At 44.8% G+C, this 11,814-nt stretch overlaps 1 long non-coding RNA gene across 3 annotated transcripts; it reads left to right on the top strand.

Annotated features, from left to right (window-relative positions):
* The first annotated feature begins 791 nt into the window (after window positions 1-791).
* LOC127908743 (uncharacterized) lies at window positions 792-10,479 on the top strand. Of its 3 annotated transcripts, none has more exons than XR_008068225.1 (3): window positions 792-1,028; window positions 9,410-9,651; window positions 10,248-10,479. It is a non-coding gene; the product is annotated as an uncharacterized LOC127908743 (long non-coding RNA). The 3 variants fall into 3 exon arrangements; XR_008068223.1 differs by lacking the exon at window positions 792-1,028 and adding an exon at window positions 7,250-7,655; XR_008068224.1 differs by lacking the exon at window positions 792-1,028 and adding an exon at window positions 7,874-8,069.
* Window positions 10,480-11,814: the final 1,335 nt, after the last annotated feature.

Raw genomic sequence — 11,814 nt, 5'->3', positions numbered from 1 at the left:
ATCCATAACATAGGTAGGGGTAAAGTTACTAGGGAACAGGACAGAACAGGACTGGGACATGGATGTATAAATCCATAAAATAGGTAGGGGTAAAGTTACTAGGGAACAGGACAGAACGGGACTGGGACAGAACAGGACTGGGACATGGATGTATAAATCCATAACATAGGTAGGGGTAAAGTTACTAGTGAACAGGACAGAACGGGACTGGGACAGAACGGGACTGGGACATGGATGTATAAATCCATAAAATAGGTAGGGGTAAAGTTACTAGTGAACAGGACAGAACGGGACTGGGACATGGATGTATAAATCCATAAAATAGGTAGGGGTAAAGTTACTAGGGAACAGGACAGAACGGGACTGGGACATGGATGTATAAATCCATAACATAGGTAGGGGTAAAGTTACTAGTGAACAGGACAGAACGGGACTGGGACATGGATGTATAAATCCATAAAATAGGTAGGGGTAAAGTTACTAGGGAACAGGACAGAACGGGACTGGGACAGAACGGGACTGGGACATGGATGTATAAATCCATAAAATAGGTAGGGGTAAAGTTACTAGGGAACAGGACAGAACGGGACTGGGACATGGTGGTATAAATCCATAAAATAGGTAGGGGTAAAGTTACTAGGGAACAGAACAGAACGGGACTGGGACAGAACGGGGCTGGGACATGGATGTATAAATCCATAACATAGGTAGGGGTAAAGTTACTAGTGAACAGGACAGAACGGGACTGGGACAGAACGGGACTGGATGTATAAATCCATAACATAGGTAGGGGTAAAGTTACTAGGGAACAGGACAGAACGGGACTGGGACATGGTGCTATAAATCCATAAAATAGGTAGGGGTAAAGTTACTAGGGAACAGAACATAACGGGACTGGGACAGAACGGGACTGGGACATGGATGTATAAATCCATAACATAGGTAGGGGTAAAGTTACTAGTGAACAGGACAGAACGGGACTGGGACAGAACGGGACTGGGACATGGATGTATAAATCCATAAAATAGGTAGGGGTAAAGTTACTAGGGAACAGGACAGAACGGGACTGGGACATGGTGCTATAAATCCATAAAATAGGTAGGGGTAAAGTTACTAGTGAACAGGACAGAACAGGACTGGGACAGAACAGGACTGGGACATGGATGTATAAATCCATAACATAGGTAGGGGTAAAGTTACTAGGGAACAGGACAGAACGGGACTGGGACATGGATGTATAAATCCATAACATAGGTAGGGGTAAAGTTACTAGTGAACAGGACAGAACAGGACTGGGACAGAACAGGACTGGGACATGGATGTATAAATCCATAACATAGGTAGGGGTAAAGTTACTAGGGAACAGGACAGAACAGGACTGGGACATGGATGTATAAATCCATAAAATAGCTCGGGGTAAAGTTACTAGGGAACAGGACAGAACGGGACTGGGACAGAACGGGACTGGGACATGGATGTATAAATCCATAACATAGGTAGGGGTAAAGTTACTAGGGAACAGGACAGAACGGGACTGGGACAGAACGGGACTGGGACATGGATGTATAAATCCATAAAATAGCTAGGGGTAAAGTTACTAGTGAACAGGACAGAACGGGACTGGGACAGAACGGGACTGGGACATGGATGTATAAATCCATAACATAGGTAGGGGTAAAGTTACTAGGGAACAGGACAGAACAGGACTGGGACATGGATGTATAAATCCATAACATAGGTAGGGGTAAAGTTACTAGGGAACAGGACAGAACAGGACTGGGACATGGATGTATAAATCCATAACATAGGTAGGGGTAAAGTTACTAGTGAACAGGACAGAACAGGACTGGGACATGGATGTATAAATCCATAACATAGGTAGGGGTAAAGTTACTAGTGAACAGGACAGAACGGGACTGGGACATGGATGTATAAATCCATAACATAGGTAGGGGTAAAGTTACTAGTGAACAGGACAGAACGGGACTGGGACATGGATGTATAAATCCATAACATAGGTAGGGGTAAAGTTACTAGTGAACAGGACAGAACGGGACTGGGACAGAACAGGACTGGGACATGGATGTATAAATCCATAACATAGGTAGGGGTAAAGTTACTAGGGAACAGGACAGAACAGGACTGGGACATGGATGTATAAATCCATAAAATAGCTAGGGGTAAAGTTACTAGTGAACAGGACAGAACGGGTCTGGGACAGAACGGGAATGGGACATGGATGTATAAATCCATAAAATAGCTAGGGGTAAAGTTACTAGTGAACAGGACAGAACGGGACTGGGACAGAACGGGACTGGGACATGGATGTATAAATCCATAAAATAGGTAGGGGTAAAGTTACTAGGGAACAGGACAGAACGGGACTGGGACAGAACGGGACTGGGACATGGATGTATAAATCCATAAAATAGCTAGGGGTAAAGTTACTAGTGAACAGGACAGAACGGGACTGGGACAGAACGGGACTGGGACATGGATGTATAAATCCATAACATAGGTAGGGGTAAAGTTACTAGGGAACAGGACAGAACAGGACTAGGACATGGATGTATAAATCCATAACATAGGTAGGGGTAAAGTTACTAGGGAACAGGACAGAACGGGACTGGGACATGGATGTATAAATCCATAACATAGGTAGGGGTAAAGTTACTAGTGAACAGGACAGAACGGGACTGGGACAGAACGGGACTGGGACATGGATGTATAAATCCATAACATAGCTAGGGGTAAAGTTACTAGTGAACAGGACAGAACGGGACTGGGACATGGATGTATAAATCCATAACATAGCTAGGGGTAAAGTTACTAGTGAACAGGACAGAACGGGACTGGGACATGGATGTATAAATCCATAAAATAGGTAGGGGTAAAGTTACTAGGGAACAGGACAGAACGGGACTGGGACATGGATGTATAAATCCATAAAATAGGTAGGGGTAAAGTTACTAGGGAACAGGACAGAACGGGACTGGGACATGGATGTATAAATCCATAAAATAGGTAGGGGTAAAGTTACTAGTGAACAGGACAGAACGGGACTGGGACATGGATGTATAAATCCATAAAATAGGTAGGGGTAAAGTTACTAGGGAACAGGACAGAACGGGACTGGGACATGGATGTATAAATCCATAAAATAGGTAGGGGTAAAGTTACTAGTGAACAGGACAGAACGGGACTGGGACAGAACGGGACTGGGACATGGATGTATAAATCCATAAAATAGGTAGGGGTAAAGTTACTAGGGAACAGGACAGAACGGGACTGGGACAGAACGGGACTGGGACATGGATGTATAAATCCATAAAATAGGTAGGGGTAAAGTTACTAGGGAACAGGACAGAACGGGACTGGGACAGAACGGGACTGGGACATGGATGTATAAATCCATAAAATAGGTAGGGGTAAAGTTACTAGGGAACAGGACAGAACGGGACTGGGACAGAACGGGACTGGGACATGGATGTATAAATCCATAAAATAGGTAGGGGTAAAGTTACTAGGGAACAGGACAGAACGGGACTGGGACATGGATGTATAAATCCATAAAATAGGTAGGGGTAAAGTTACTAGGGAACAGGACAGAACGGGACTGGGACATGGATGTATAAATCCATAAAATAGGTAGGGGTAAAGTTACTAGGGAACAGAACGGGACTGGGACAGAACGGGGCTGGGACATGGATGTATGAATCCATAACATAGGTAGGGGTAAAGTTACTAGTGAACAGGACAGAACGGGACTGGGACAGAACGGGACTGGATGTATAAATCCATAAAATAGGTAGGGGTAAAGTTACTAGGGAACAGGACAGAACGGGACTGGGACATGGTGCTATAAATCCATAAAATAGGTAGGGGTAAAGTTACTAGGGAACAGAACATAACGGGACTGGGACAGAACGGGACTGGGACATGGATGTATAAATCCATAACATAGGTAGGGGTAAAGTTACTAGTGAACAGGACAGAACGGGACTGGGACAGAACGGGACTGGGACATGGATGTATAAATCCATAACATAGGTAGGGGTAAAGTTACTAGGGAACAGGACAGAACAGGACTGGGACATGGATGTATAAATCCATAACATAGGTAGGGGTAAAGTTACTAGTGAACAGGACAGAACAGGACTGGGACAGAACGGGACTGGGACATGGATGTATAAATCCATAACATAGGTAGGGGTAAAGTTACTAGTGAACAGGACAGAACGGGACTGGGACATGGATGTATAAATCCATAAAATAGGTAGGGGTAAAGTTACTAGGGAACAGGACAGAACGGGACTGGGACATGGATGTATAAATCCATAAAATAGGTAGGGGTAAAGTTACTAGTGAACAGGACAGAACGGGACTGGGACAGAACGGGACTGGGACATGGATGTATAAATCCATAAAATAGGTAGGGGTAAAGTTACTAGGGAACAGGACAGAACGGGACTGGGACAGAACGGGACTGGGACATGGATGTATAAATCCATAAAATAGGTTGGGGTAAAGTTACTAGTGAACAGGACAGAACGGGACTGGGACATGGATGTATAAATCCATAAAATAGGTAGGGGTAAAGTTACTAGGGAACAGGACAGAACGGGACTGGGACATGGTGGTATAAATCCATAAAATAGGTAGGGGTAAAGTTACTAGGGAACAGAACGGGACTGGGACAGAACGGGCTGGGACATGGATGTATAAATCCATAACATAGGTAGGGGTAAAGTTACTAGTGAACAGGACAGAACGGGACTGGGACAGAACGGGACTGGATGTATAAATCCATAAAATAGGTAGGGGTAAAGTTACTAGGGAACAGGACAGAACGGGACTGGGACATGGTGCTATAAATCCATAAAATAGGTAGGGGTAAAGTTACTAGGGAACAGAACATAACGGGACTGGGACAGAACGGGACTGGGACATGGATGTATAAATCCATAACATAGGTAGGGGTAAAGTTACTAGTGAACAGGACAGAACGGGACTGGGACAGAACGGGACTGGGACATGGATGTATAAATCCATAACATAGGTAGGGGTAAAGTTACTAGTGAACAGGACAGAACGGGACTGGGACAGAACGGGACTGGGACATGGATGTATAAATCCATAACATAGGTAGGGGTAAAGTTACTAGGGAACAGGACAGAACAGGACTGGGACATGGATGTATAAATCCATAAAATAGGTAGGGGTAAAGTTACTAGTGAACAGGACAGAACAGGACTGGGACAGAACAGGACTGGGACATGGATGTATAAATCCATAACATAGGTAGGGGTAAAGTTACTAGTGAACAGGACAGAACAGGACTGGGACAGAACAGGACTGGGACATGGATGTATAAATCCATAACATAGGTAGGGGTAAAGTTACTAGGGAACAGGACAGAACAGGACTGGGACATGGATGTATAAATCCATAAAATAGCTCGGGGTAAAGTTACTAGGGAACAGGACAGAACGGGACTGGGACAGAACGGGACTGGGACATGGATGTATAAATCCATAAAATAGGTAGGGGTAACGTTACTAGGGAACAGGACAGAACGGGACTGGGACAGAACGGGACTGGGACATGGATGTATAAATCCATAACATAGGTAGGGGTAAAGTTACTAGGGAACAGGACAGAACAGGACTGGGACATGGATGTATAAATCCATAACATAGGTAGGGGTAAAGTTACTAGGGAACAGGACAGAACAGGACTGGGACATGGATGTATAAATCCATAACATAGGTAGGGGTAAAGTTACTAGTGAACAGGACAGAACAGGACTGGGACATGGATGTATAAATCCATAACATAGGTAGGGGTAAAGTTACTAGGGAACAGGACAGAACGGGACTGGGACATGGATGTATAAATCCATAACATAGGTAGGGGTAAAGTTACTAGTGAACAGGACAGAACGGGACTGGGACAGAACGGGACTGGGACATGGATGTATAAATCCATAACATAGGTAGGGGTAAAGTTACTAGTGAACAGGACAGAACAGGACTGGGACAGAACAGGACTGGGACATGGATGTATAAATCCATAACATAGGTAGGGGTAAAGTTACTAGGGAACAGGACAGAACAGGACTGGGACATGGATGTATAAATCCATAAAATAGCTAGGGGTAAAGTTACTAGTGAACAGGACAGAACGGGACTGGGACAGAACGGGACTGGGACATGGATGTATAAATCCATAAAATAGGTAGGGGTAAAGTTACTAGGGAACAGGACAGAACGGGACTGGGACAGAACGGGACTGGGACATGGATGTATAAATCCATAAAATAGCTAGGGGTAAAGTTACTAGTGAACAGGACAGAACGGGACTGGGACAGAACGGGACTGGGACATGGATGTATAAATCCATAACATAGGTAGGGGTAAAGTTACTAGGGAACAGGACAGAACAGGACTAGGACATGGATGTATAAATCCATAACATAGGTAGGGGTAAAGTTACTAGGGAACAGGACAGAACGGGACTGGGACATGGATGTATAAATCCATAAAATAGGTAGGGGTAAAGTTACTAGGGAACAGGACAGAACGGGACTGGGACAGAACGGGACTGGGACATGGATGTATAAATCCATAAAATAGGTAGGGGTAAAGTTACTAGGGAACAGGACAGAAGGGGACTGGGACATGGATGTATAAATCCATAACATAGCTAGGGGTAAAGTTACTAGGGAACAGGACAGAACGGGACTGGGACATGGATGTATAAATCCATAAAATAGGTAGGGGTAAAGTTACTAGGGAACAGGACAGAACGGGACTGGGACAGAACGGGTCTGGGACATGGATGTATAAATCCATAACATAGCTAGGGGTAAAGTTACTAGGGAACAGGACAGAAGGGGACTGGGACATGGATGTATAAATCCATAACATAGCTAGGGGTAAAGTTATTAGGGAACAGGACAGAACGGGACTGGGACATGGATGTATAAATCCATAAAATAGCTAGGGGTAAAGTTACTAGGGAACAGGACAGAACGGGACTGGGACATGGATGTATAAATCCATAACATAGGTAGGGGTAAAGTTACTAGGGAACAGGACAGAACGGGACTGGGACAGACGGGACTGGGACATGGATGTATAAATCCATAACATAGGTAGGGGTAAAGTTACTAGTGAACAGGACAGAACGGGACTGGGACAGACGGGACTGGGACATGGATGTATAAATCCATAACATAGGTAGGGGTAAAGTTACTAGTGAACAGGACAGAACGGGACTGGGACAGAACGGGACTGGGACATGGATGTATAAATCCATAAAATAGGTAGGGGTAAAGTTACTAGGGAACAGGACAGAACGGGACTGGGACAGAACGGGACTGGGACATGGATGTATAAATCCATAAAATAGGTAGGGGTAAAGTTACTAGGGAACAGGACAGAACGGGACTGGGACATGGTGCTATAAATCCATAAAATAGGTAGGGGTAAAGTTACTAGGGAACAGAACATAACGGGACTGGGACAGAACGGGACTGGGACATGGATGTATAAATCCATAACATAGGTAGGGGTAAAGTTACTAGTGAACAGGACAGAACGGGACTGGGACAGAACGGGACTGGGACATGGATGTATAAATCCATAAAATAGGTAGGGGTAAAGTTACTAGTGAACAGGACAGAACGGGACTGGGACAGAACGGGACTGGGACATGGATGTATAAATCCATAAAATAGGTAGCAGTAAAGTTACTAGGGAACAGGACAGAACAGGACTGGGACAGAACGGGACTGGGACATGGATGTATAAATCCATAAAATAGGTAGGGGTAAAGTTACTAGGGAACAGGACAGAACGGGACTGGGACATGGTGGTATAAATCCATAAAATAGGTAGGGGTAAAGTTACTAGGGAACAGAACAGAACGGGACTGGGACAGAACGGGACTGGGACATGGATGTATAAATCCATAACATAGGTAGGGGTAAAGTTACTAGTGAACAGGACAGAACGGGACTGGGACAGAACGGGACTGGGACATGGATGTATAAATCCATAAAATAGGTAGGGGTAAAGTTACTAGGGAACAGGACAGAACGGGACTGGGACAGAACGGGACTGGGACATGGATGTATAAATCCATAACATAGCTAGGGGTAAAGTTACTAGGGAACAGGACAGAAGGGGACTGGGACATGGATGTATAAATCCATAAAATAGGTAGGGGTAAAGTTACTAGGGAACAGGACAGAACGGGACTGGGACATGGATGTATAAATCCATAAAATAGGTAGGGGTAAAGTTACTAGGGAACAGGACAGAACGGGACTGGGACAGAACGGGTCTGGGACATGGATGTATAAATCCATAACATAGCTAGGGGTAAAGTTACTAGGGAACAGGACAAAACAGGACTAGGACATGGATGTATAAATCCATAACATAGGTAGGGGTAAAGTTACTAGGGAACAGGACAGAACGGGACTGGGACATGGATGTATAAATCCATAAAATAGGTAGGGGTAAAGTTACTAGGGAACAGGACAAAACAGGACTAGGACATGGATGTATAAATCCATAACATAGGTAGGGGTAAAGTTACTAGGGAACAGGACAGAACGGGACTGGGACATGGATGTATAAATCCATAAAATAGGTAGGGGTAAAGTTACTAGGGAACAGGACAGAACGGGACTGGGACAGAACGGGTCTGGGACATGGATGTATAAATCCATAACATAGCTAGGGGTAAAGTTACTAGTGAACAGGACAGAACAGGACTAGGACATGGATGTATAAATCCATAAAATAGGTAGGGGTAAAGTTACTAGGGAACAGGACAAAACAGGACTAGGACATGGATGTATAAATCCATAACATAGGTAGGGGTAAAGTTACTAGGGAACAGGACAGAACGGGACTGGGACATGGATGTATAAATCCATAAAATAGGTAGGGGTAAAGTTACTAGGGAACAGGACAGAACGGGACTGGGACAGAACGGGTCTGGGACATGGATGTATAAATCCATAACATAGCTAGGGGTAAAGTTACTAGGGAACAGGACAGAAGGGGACTGGGACATGGATGTATAAATCCATAACATAGCTAGGGGTAAAGTTACTAGGGAACAGGACAGAACGGGACTGGGACATGGATGTATAAATCCATAAAATAGGTAGGGGTAAAGTTACTAGGGAACAGGACAGAACGGGACTGGGACAGAACGGGACTGGGACATGGATGTATAAATCCATAAAATAGGTAGGGGTAAAGTTACTAGGGAACAGGACAGAACGGGACTGGGACATGGATGTATAAATCCATAACATAGCTAGGGGTAAAGTTACTAGGGAACAGGACAGAACGGGACTGGGACATGGATGTATAAATCCATAAAATAGCTAGGGGTAAAGTTACTAGTGAACAGGACAGAACGGGACTGGGACAGAACGGGACTGGGACATGGATGTATAAATCCATAAAATAGGTAGGGGTAAAGTTACTAGGGAACAGGACAGAACGGGACTGGGACAGAACGGGACTGGGACATGGATGTATAAATCCATAAAATAGGTAGGGGTAAAGTTACTAGGGAACAGGACAGAACGGGACTGGGACATGGTGGTATAAATCCATAAAATAGGTAGGGGTAAAGTTACTAGGGAACAGAACAGAACGGGACTGGGACAGAACGGGACTGGGACATGGATGTATAAATCCATAACATAGGTAGGGGTAAAGTTACTAGTGAACAGGACAGAACGGGACTGGGACAGAACGGGACTGGGACATGGATGTATAAATCCATAAAATAGCTAGGGGTAAAGTTACTAGTGAACAGGACAGAACGGGACTGGGACAGAACGGGACTGGGACATGGATGTATAAATCCATAAAATAGGTAGGGGTAAAGTTACTAGGGAACAGGACAGAACGGGACTGGGACAGAACGGGACTGGGACATGGATGTATAAATCCATAAAATAGGTAGGGGTAAAGTTACTAGGGAACAGGACAGAACGGGACTGGGACATGGTGGTATAAATCCATAAAATAGGTAGGGGTAAAGTTACTAGGGAACAGAACAGAACGGGACTGGGACAGAACGGGACTGGGACATGGATGTATAAATCCATAACATAGGTAGGGGTAAAGTTACTAGTGAACAGGACAGACGGGACTGGGGACTGGGACAGATACTAGGGGACTGGGACATGGATGTATAAATCCATAAAATAGGTAGGGGTAAAGTTACTAGGGAACAGGACAGAACGGGACTGGGACAGAACGGGTCTGGGACATGGATGTATAAATCCATAACATAGCTAGGGGTAAAGTTACTAGGGAACAGGACAGAAGGGGACTGGGACATGGATGTATAAATCCATAACATAGCTAGGGGTAAAGTTACTAGGGAACAGGACAGAACGGGACTGGGACATGGATGTATAAATCCATAAAATAGGTAGGGGTAAAGTTACTAGGGAACAGGACAGAACGGGACTGGGACACATAGCTAGGGGACTGGGACATGGATGTATAAATCCATAAAATAGGTAGGGGTAAAGTTACTAGTGAACAGGACAGAACGGGACTGGGACAGAACGGGACTGGGACATGGATGTATAAATCCATAAAATAGGTAGGGGTAAAGTTACTAGGGAACAGGACAGAACGGGACTGGGACAGAACGGGACTGGGACATGGATGTATAAATCCATAAAATAGGTAGGGGTAAAGTTACTAGGGAACAGGACAGAACGGGACTGGGACATGGTGGTATAAATCCATAAAATAGGTAGGGGTAAAGTTACTAGGGAACAGAACAGAAGGGGGACTGGGACAGAACGGGGACTGGGACATGGATGTATAAATCCATAACATAGGTAGGGGTAAAGTTACTAGTGAACAGGACAGAACGGGACTGGGACAGAACGGGACTGGGACATGGATGTATAAATCCATAAAATAGCTAGGGGTAAAGTTACTAGTGAACAGGACAGAACGGGACTGGGACAGAACGGGACTGGGACATGGATGTATAAATCCATAAAATAGGTAGGGGTAAAGTTACTAGGGAACAGGACAGAACGGGACTGGGACAGAACGGGACTGGGACATGGATGTATAAATCCATAAAATAGGTAGGGGTAAAGTTACTAGGGAACAGGACAGAACGGGACTGGGACATGGTGCTATAAATCCATAAAATAGGTAGGGGTAAAGTTACTAGGGAACAGAACATAACGGGACTGGGACAGAACGGGACTGGGACATGGATGTATAAATCCATAACATAGGTAGGGGTAAAGTTACTAGGGAACAGGACAGAACGGGACTGGGACATGGTGCTATAAATCCATAAAATAGGTAGGGGTAAAGTTACTAGGGAACAGAACAGAACGGGACTGGGACAGAACGGGACTGGGACATGGATGTATAAATCCATAACATAGGTAGGGGTAAAGTTACTAGTGAACAGGACAGAACGGGACTGGGACAGAACGGGACTGGGACATGGATGTATAAATCCATAAAATAGGTAGGGGTAAAGTTACTAGGGAACAGGACAGAACGGGACTGGGACAGAACGGGACTGGGACATGGATGTATAAATCCATAAAATAGGTAGGGGTAAAGTTACTAGGGAACAGGACAGAACGGGACTGGGACAGAACGGGACTGGGACATGGATGTATAAATCCATAACATAGGTAGGGGTAAAGTTACTAGGGACCAGGACAGAACGGGACTGGGACAGAACGGGACTGGGACATGGATGTATAAATCCATAAAATAGGTAGGG

This window comes from Oncorhynchus keta, chromosome 18 (assembly GCF_023373465.1).
Source record: "Oncorhynchus keta strain PuntledgeMale-10-30-2019 chromosome 18, Oket_V2, whole genome shotgun sequence".
NCBI lineage: Eukaryota > Metazoa > Chordata > Actinopteri > Salmoniformes > Salmonidae > Oncorhynchus > Oncorhynchus keta.
This window is presented reverse-complemented; position numbering and strand designations above follow the sequence as displayed.